This window comes from Microtus oregoni, unplaced genomic scaffold, assembly GCF_018167655.1.
Source record: "Microtus oregoni isolate MIOR12 unplaced genomic scaffold, Mior012 000192F_ref0000130, whole genome shotgun sequence".
NCBI lineage: Eukaryota > Metazoa > Chordata > Mammalia > Rodentia > Cricetidae > Microtus > Microtus oregoni.
The window spans coordinates 176,715-183,555 of record NW_024544851.1 but is presented as its reverse complement, the minus strand read 5'-3'; the positions used below and the strand labels follow the sequence as shown (position 1 = coordinate 183,555).

Sequence of the window (6,841 nt, the reverse complement as noted above, 5' to 3'; positions counted from 1 at the left end):
CCATCACAGAGATTTTTACACTGAAATTCTTCCTGCATGTCCTCACTGTGACAGGTGGGGGATGGGACCACCACAAGATGCTAGAAGGAAAAAGACAAAAGCAGGTCTAGAAGAGAAGTTTATGACTCTCAATGTCTACATCATGCAAATAATAGCTACTTCAAACCTCCTAATGATACATCTTAGAGTCAGAGGTTGAAAAGAAAATAATGCCAACCCAAACCCCAAAGCAATTATGAGAAAGCATAAGAAAGGTCAGAGATGAAATAAGTGGTCCCTTAGAGTTTGAAACAAGGACCAAAAAAAAAAAAAACAAAACAAAACAAAAAAACAAAAACAAAAAAAAAAAAAAAAACAAAGATCAAAACAAAGATCAAAACGAAGATCTGGTGATTTGAAAGGATGAAGTCTGACAAACCCTTGATACGTGTCACCCAGAGAGAAGATTCAAATTCTTGAAATGTGAGACAAGACATGAAGTATGAAAGAAGGACAAGTAGGATCTAGGGAACCCTGAGTGTGTGTGTGTGTGTGATGTGCACTGACTCTAGAGAGTTGACAATCCTGTAAGCAAGAGAGTGCTTGGATCATAAAAGAGACACTAGCATTGCTAAGATGTTATTAAGCCTATATACCACTTGCTGCCTTCCAGCTATTTTACCCTGGATGTGAGGATCAATTCCAGATGTTACAAAACATGCAAGTGATCAATTTAGATATAAGATGAAAAGAGAAACACAACTTCAGTTAGCAAGGACATCTCAGGACCAACATAGTGCATGACAGGTCTTTCAATATAATGGAGACCACTGCTCCTCGAGAAGAATCAAAAAGACACAAGGAAAGATCATTACAAACAGAGTCTTGAGCTTGCCAGGCATCCTTGTTAGAGTGACATCGTCTTTAAACCCTGCATGGCAATCCCTGATACACTACCATGATGCCCAGGGAAGACAGGACCACCTGGAAGTTGAACTACTTCCTTAAGATCATCCAGCTTTTTTTTTTAATTAATTAATTAATTTATTTATTAAAGATTTCTGCCTCCTCCCCGCCACCGCCTCCCATGTCCCTCCCCCTCCCCCGATCAAGTCCCCCTTCCTCATCAGCTCGAAGAGCAATCAGGGTTCCCTGACGTGTGGGATTCCAAGGACCACCCACCTCCATCCAGGTCTAGTAAGGTGAGCATCCAAACTGCCTAGGCTCCCCCAAAGCCAGTACATGCAGTAGGATCAAAAACCCATTGCCGTTGTTCTTGAGTTCTCAGTAGTCCTCATTGTCCGCTATGTTCAGCAAGTCCGGTTTTATCCCATGCCTTTTCAGACCCAGGCCAGCAGGCCTTAGTGGGTTCCTGATAGAACATCCCCATTGTCTCAGTGTGTGGGTGCACCCCCTTGTGGTCCTGAGTTCCTTGTTCGTGCTCTCTTTCCTTCTGCTCCTGATTTGGACCTTGAGATTTTAGTCCGGTGCTCCAATGTGGGTCTCTGTCTTCTTTCACCACCTGAGGAAGGTTAATATTCAGGAGGATGCGTATATGTTTGTCTTTGAATTCACCTTCTTCTTTAGCTTCTCTAGGATCGCGAATTATAGGCTCAATGTCCTTTATTTATGGCTAGAAACCAAATATGAGTGAGTACATCCTATGTTTCTTTTTTTGGGTCTGGATTACCTCATTCAGGATAGTGTTTTCTATTTCCATCCATTTGTATGCAAAATTCAAGAAGTCCTTGTTTTTTACTGCTGAGTAGTACTCTAATATGTATATATTCCATACTTTCTTCATCCATTCTTCCATTGAAGGGCATCTAGGTCGTTTCCAGGTTCTGGCTATTACAAACAATGCTGCTATGAACATAGTTGAGCATATACTTTTGTTGTATGATAGGGCCTCTCTTGGGTATTTTCCCAAGAGTGGTATTGCTGGGTCCAGGGGTAGGTTAAGATCATCCAGCTTTCGAATGATTATCCAAAATGCTTTACTGTAGGAGCAGACAATGTGGGCTCCAAGCAGATGCAGCAGACCATATGTCCCCATGAAGGAAGACTGTGGTGCTGATGGGCAAGAACACCATGATGCAGAAGGCCATCCGGGGGCATCTGGAGAACCACCCAGCTCTAGAGAAACTGCTGCCTCATATCTGGGGGAATGTGGGTTTTGTAGGAGAATCTCACTGAGATTAGGGACATGCTGCTGGCCAACAAAGTGGCAGCTGTTGCCTGTGCTGGTGCCATCGCCCTATGTGAGGCCACTGTGCCAGCCCAGAACACTGGTCTGGGGCCCAAGAAGACCTCTTTTTTTCCAGGCTTTAGGCATCACTACTAAAATCTCCAGGGGCACCATTAAAATTCTGAGTGATGTGCATCTGATAAAAACTAGAGACAAAGTAGGAGCCAGTGAAGCCACCCTGCTGAACATGCTGAAATCTCCCCCTTCTCCTTTGTGCTGATCATCCAGCAGGTGTTTGACAATGTTTGACAATGTATTTACAACCCAGAAGTTCCTGACATCACAGAGCAGACTCTGCACTCTTGCTTTCTAGAGGGTGTCCGAAATGTTGCCAGTGTTTGTCTGCAGACCCAGCTATTGCTTCAGTGTCACACTCTAGCATCCATGGGTACAAGCGGGATCTGGCTCTGTCTGTGGAGACCAAGTACACCTTCCCACTTGCTGAAAAGGTCAAGGACTTCTTGGCTGATCCATCTGAATTTGTGGCTGCTGCCCCTGCAGCTTCTGCCACCACTGTTGCTTCTGCTGCTGCTGCTGCGGACCCAGCCAAGGCTGAAGCCAAGGAAGAGTTGAAGGAATCAGATGAGGATATGGGATTTGTTCTCTTTGACTAATCCTCTCAAAGCAACCAACTCAGAAAACTTAATCTGAAAAACATGGAAATAAAAAGATTACTTCTGTTAAAAAAGACAAAACAAAACATAGTCTTGAAAGCCAGCACAATCCTGTGGCTGAACCATACAAACAACAACAACCACCACAGCAAACACACACACACACACACACACACACACACACGCTTGAGTGTACTCCAATGTCCTTGATGAATATCCACTTATACATCTGTTATCAGATTTCTTGCTTCTTCACACTAAGTCAACCAAGACATGACAGTGAAATGTTTCCTGTTTACAGAGAGTTCAACAGGGAATCCTAGGACAATTCTATAGGAAAACTATTTAGCCAGCATGTTAGGAGATCAACTGAAGAAGTCCACAGTCAGCCACAAAACATCAACTTTTGTCATTCTCTAAAGAAGAAATAGACATGAGTTTCATACTGTAAGCCCCTGGTTCCAGAGAAATGGTGACTAGAGCTGTGGATCAGTAGCTGGAACCTTAACTGAAATGGGGGACTTTGGGGCAGACACAAAGGGAAGCTGTAATGTCACAGAGCAGATGAAAATAATCCCAGGTCACTGTATACATCTATAGAAGTATTATAGAAAATTCCTTATTTCACACAGATAAGGTTTAAAATAAGAAAAATTAAACCAAAGTAAAACATGGCAAAAAATTTTAAACAGAACAATTAAGCAAAATGAACACATAAGCAGAAATCCATGCCTCAACAAAAAGTATTGAGTGTGTGTATTAAGAAGAATTAAACTGAACACAGAATTCAACCAACAAAGAGGAAATCTCCCAATGTTAAAGTCCAAGAGATTAGGAGATTACAGTTTATCAGATCAAGTGTAGAAGTCCAGGTGCTCTCTATTCAACAAGTTTCTCTGTAGCATCAAGACAAACTGCAGTCTTTCAATAACTTCTCACAAAGGCTTTTTGTGATGTCACAGTAAGGAATGGGCAGTAACAGCAAATAACCCAAAAGATAATTCTCTACCGAGCACCAGAACAAATTCCCAACAAGAAACGACTTAAATGACAAAGGATAACCTTCCTCTCAGGCTCTCACAGGACAGGGAAGGATGGAAGACAAGGAGCAGAGGACTTGGGAAGATAGGTCTAAAGCATTTGGGTACAGGACTTTGGCAGGTCCCTGGTGCATCCAGTCACACAATTTCTCCTGATACCCTGGGCTTTTATGACCTCCCCAAACTATACCTCCCTTCTAGAGCCCAGACATTCAGATACATGATAAGGTGTGAGACCATTCCTGTCAAACCTGAGCAGGACACTTTGACTTTAAGAACATAGTAAGCAGGTAACATAGTAACAAGGTAACAAGTGCCATAGTAACAAGGTGGACAGACTCAGCAACTCTGTGCTGACCTTTGTTAGAGACACAGGTATGGACTAGTTAGAGAATGAACCTATGGTCTGCCCCAATGCCCTTTGCACTAGGATGCTGTGTTCTTTAAGTATTCTGACTACACTTCACATATTCAATTCCTTTATCTAAAACTCGGATGCTAGCCTTCCCTGACACTGGGATGCTGTAATGAAATGGACTTACCTCATGATACACATGACATGTCTTTGGCCTTTTGGCAGTGCTCTAGGGTGCAACGTAGCAAGTATGGAAGATAGTTACCAGGATAGATGAGCATTTAAGTGCTTCAAAGGGTTTATGAGATAATAGATAGCACAGGTAGATGTGATAAACATTCACATATTCATGAAATAACTGGCTTTTTACAGCTTGTACATACTAATAAACCTTTGAAAACCAAAAAAATTAATAAATAAATTAAAAAATGACAAGGAATCATGCTTAAGAATTGAAATATGGGACTAGTAAAAAGAAACTGAATGAATAGCACAATTTAAATCAAGAACCAATTCAGAGACATAAATCAAAAGCAACAAAACAGGAAGCAAACTCACTGTTTGGATGTCAAAACAAATGAGCAGCATCTGTTTTCGTAGATCAGTAATATCAAGGTTTACATGAATCAATGTCTGAGCTCAACAACTCTGCAGCCAACCCAGCAACAGCCTCTGCAATGTGAGAAACCCCAGCCAGGGCCTCATGTGGGCAGAGCCTGCAACTTCTCACAATGGCTCCAGTGAGGCCATAGGAGGGAATGAACCATTCACAGCTATTCACAACTAAAGCAACAAAGCTAATCTTCACCTTCTGTCTCCAAGGACTGCATTGGTTTTCTCACTGCCATGACCAATTCTGTGAGAAAGAGCAACATTTGTTCCATAGGTTGTGCTATGGCTCAGACAATCAGGGGACAGGGAAACCATGTTGGGACTTGGGAAGATGGGTCTGAAGCAGCTGCTCACATGGCTTTTTCATGTCCTGTTGCCTCTAATGACTTCATTTCCCCTGCTGGGTTCCACCACCATAGGGCTTTACAACCTCCTGAACAGCAACCCTGTTAGAGACTGGAAATCCAGAGATGTGAGATGATGTGAAACCTCCCCCACACAAACCTTGAGGACATCTGGACTTTAATAACAGCTGCAGTACCAAGAGTGGACTCAGTTGGCTTTGGACTACCCTGGGTTAGAGACAGGGCTATGGACTAGATAGTGAACACACAAGCTTTCTCATGGCCCTTTTCACTCAGACCCTCAAATTCTCTGATGACTCCAACTACTGCAGCCCTCTTCATCTCTACCCTCATGGCACTTAGTTCCTTTCCCTTACACTCATATTTGTGGGCATCGAAAGGATGACGACCTGTCTGTGACACTGCAAGGCCATGAGGAAATTGTCATCCCTCAAGACTTTCCAGAGCATGTTTTGTTTAATGAGTGGCAAGGTGGGCAGAAGACTCTTAACATGATAAGGGAATTTACAACCACAGGGAAATGCTGAGGGAAGTAACAAGGCAGGTGTATATGCTCCAAAAACATGACCAAACCAAATCCTTTATCTTTTACAGCTAAGTTAAGAAAACTTAACATAAAGAAATAAACCAATGTACAAAATGTTAAAGATGAATTGTAGAGAATAATAGAAAATGATTGATAATAAAATAAACTGCAGCACAGGCACTAACTAAATCTAAACCACATCAGTCAAAATTCAGGCACAAACCAGACCCCACTGGGAAGCACACTCACAATGTCCAGGTCGGTGGTGGTCACAGATATTTAGTTCCAAAAACAGACAATAAATATTAAAGTCTCTCAAGACCTAACTCTTGAGTCAAGTCCTCTGCAGCCAACCAACAGCTTCACTGCATTCTAAGGACAAGATCTAGGCCTAGCTGGTGACTAATATGGGTGGACCTCTCTCATTTATCACAATGGTTCCTTGTGAGGTCACAGAGCCATGGACCAATCACAGTTGACCAGAAGCCATCTCTTTGGAGTTCTTCTCCCATGGCTCCTCCCACATTGATGGCAAGACTCAGTGTAAGAGAGGTAGAGGTTAATTTTGGCTCAGGCTTTCAGAGGATCAGAACAGCATGATGGTGACTCAGCTGGTGGCACTAGCAGCAGGGCCTCAGGCAACTGCTCTCACTGATAGGTATCTCCTCACCCTCAAGCCTATTTAAAAATCCTTGCTATCATGGCCACTCCTGAAATTCTTTTCAGTTTCAAAACAAAAAAGGCCCAATTTGTCCTGAGTCAAGATTCCTAAAAGCTTACGGTACTCCTTAGACTGCTGAGGGTGACAGTGTAAAACTAGGTCTTGTCCAACAGAGGAATCTAAAATGGCTGAAAGACACTTAAGGAAATGTTCAACACCACTAGTCATCAGAGAAATGAAAACCAAAACAGCTCTGAGATTCCATCTTACACCTTTAAGAATGGCCAAGACCAAAAACACGGATGACAACTTATGCTGGAGAGGTTATGGGGAAAAGGAAACACTCCTGCACTGCTAGTGGGAATGCAAACTGGTACAGCCCCTTTGGATGTCAGTGTGGCAATTTCTCAGAAAATTAGGAAACAACCTTCCTCAAGACCC

The 6,841-nt window shown here is 42.6% G+C and overlaps 1 pseudogene; it reads left to right on the top strand.

The window, feature by feature from the left end:
• Nucleotides 1–940: 940 nt before the first annotated feature.
• LOC121445451 lies at nucleotides 941–2,841 on the top strand (annotated as a pseudogene).
• Nucleotides 2,842–6,841: the final 4,000 nt, after the last annotated feature.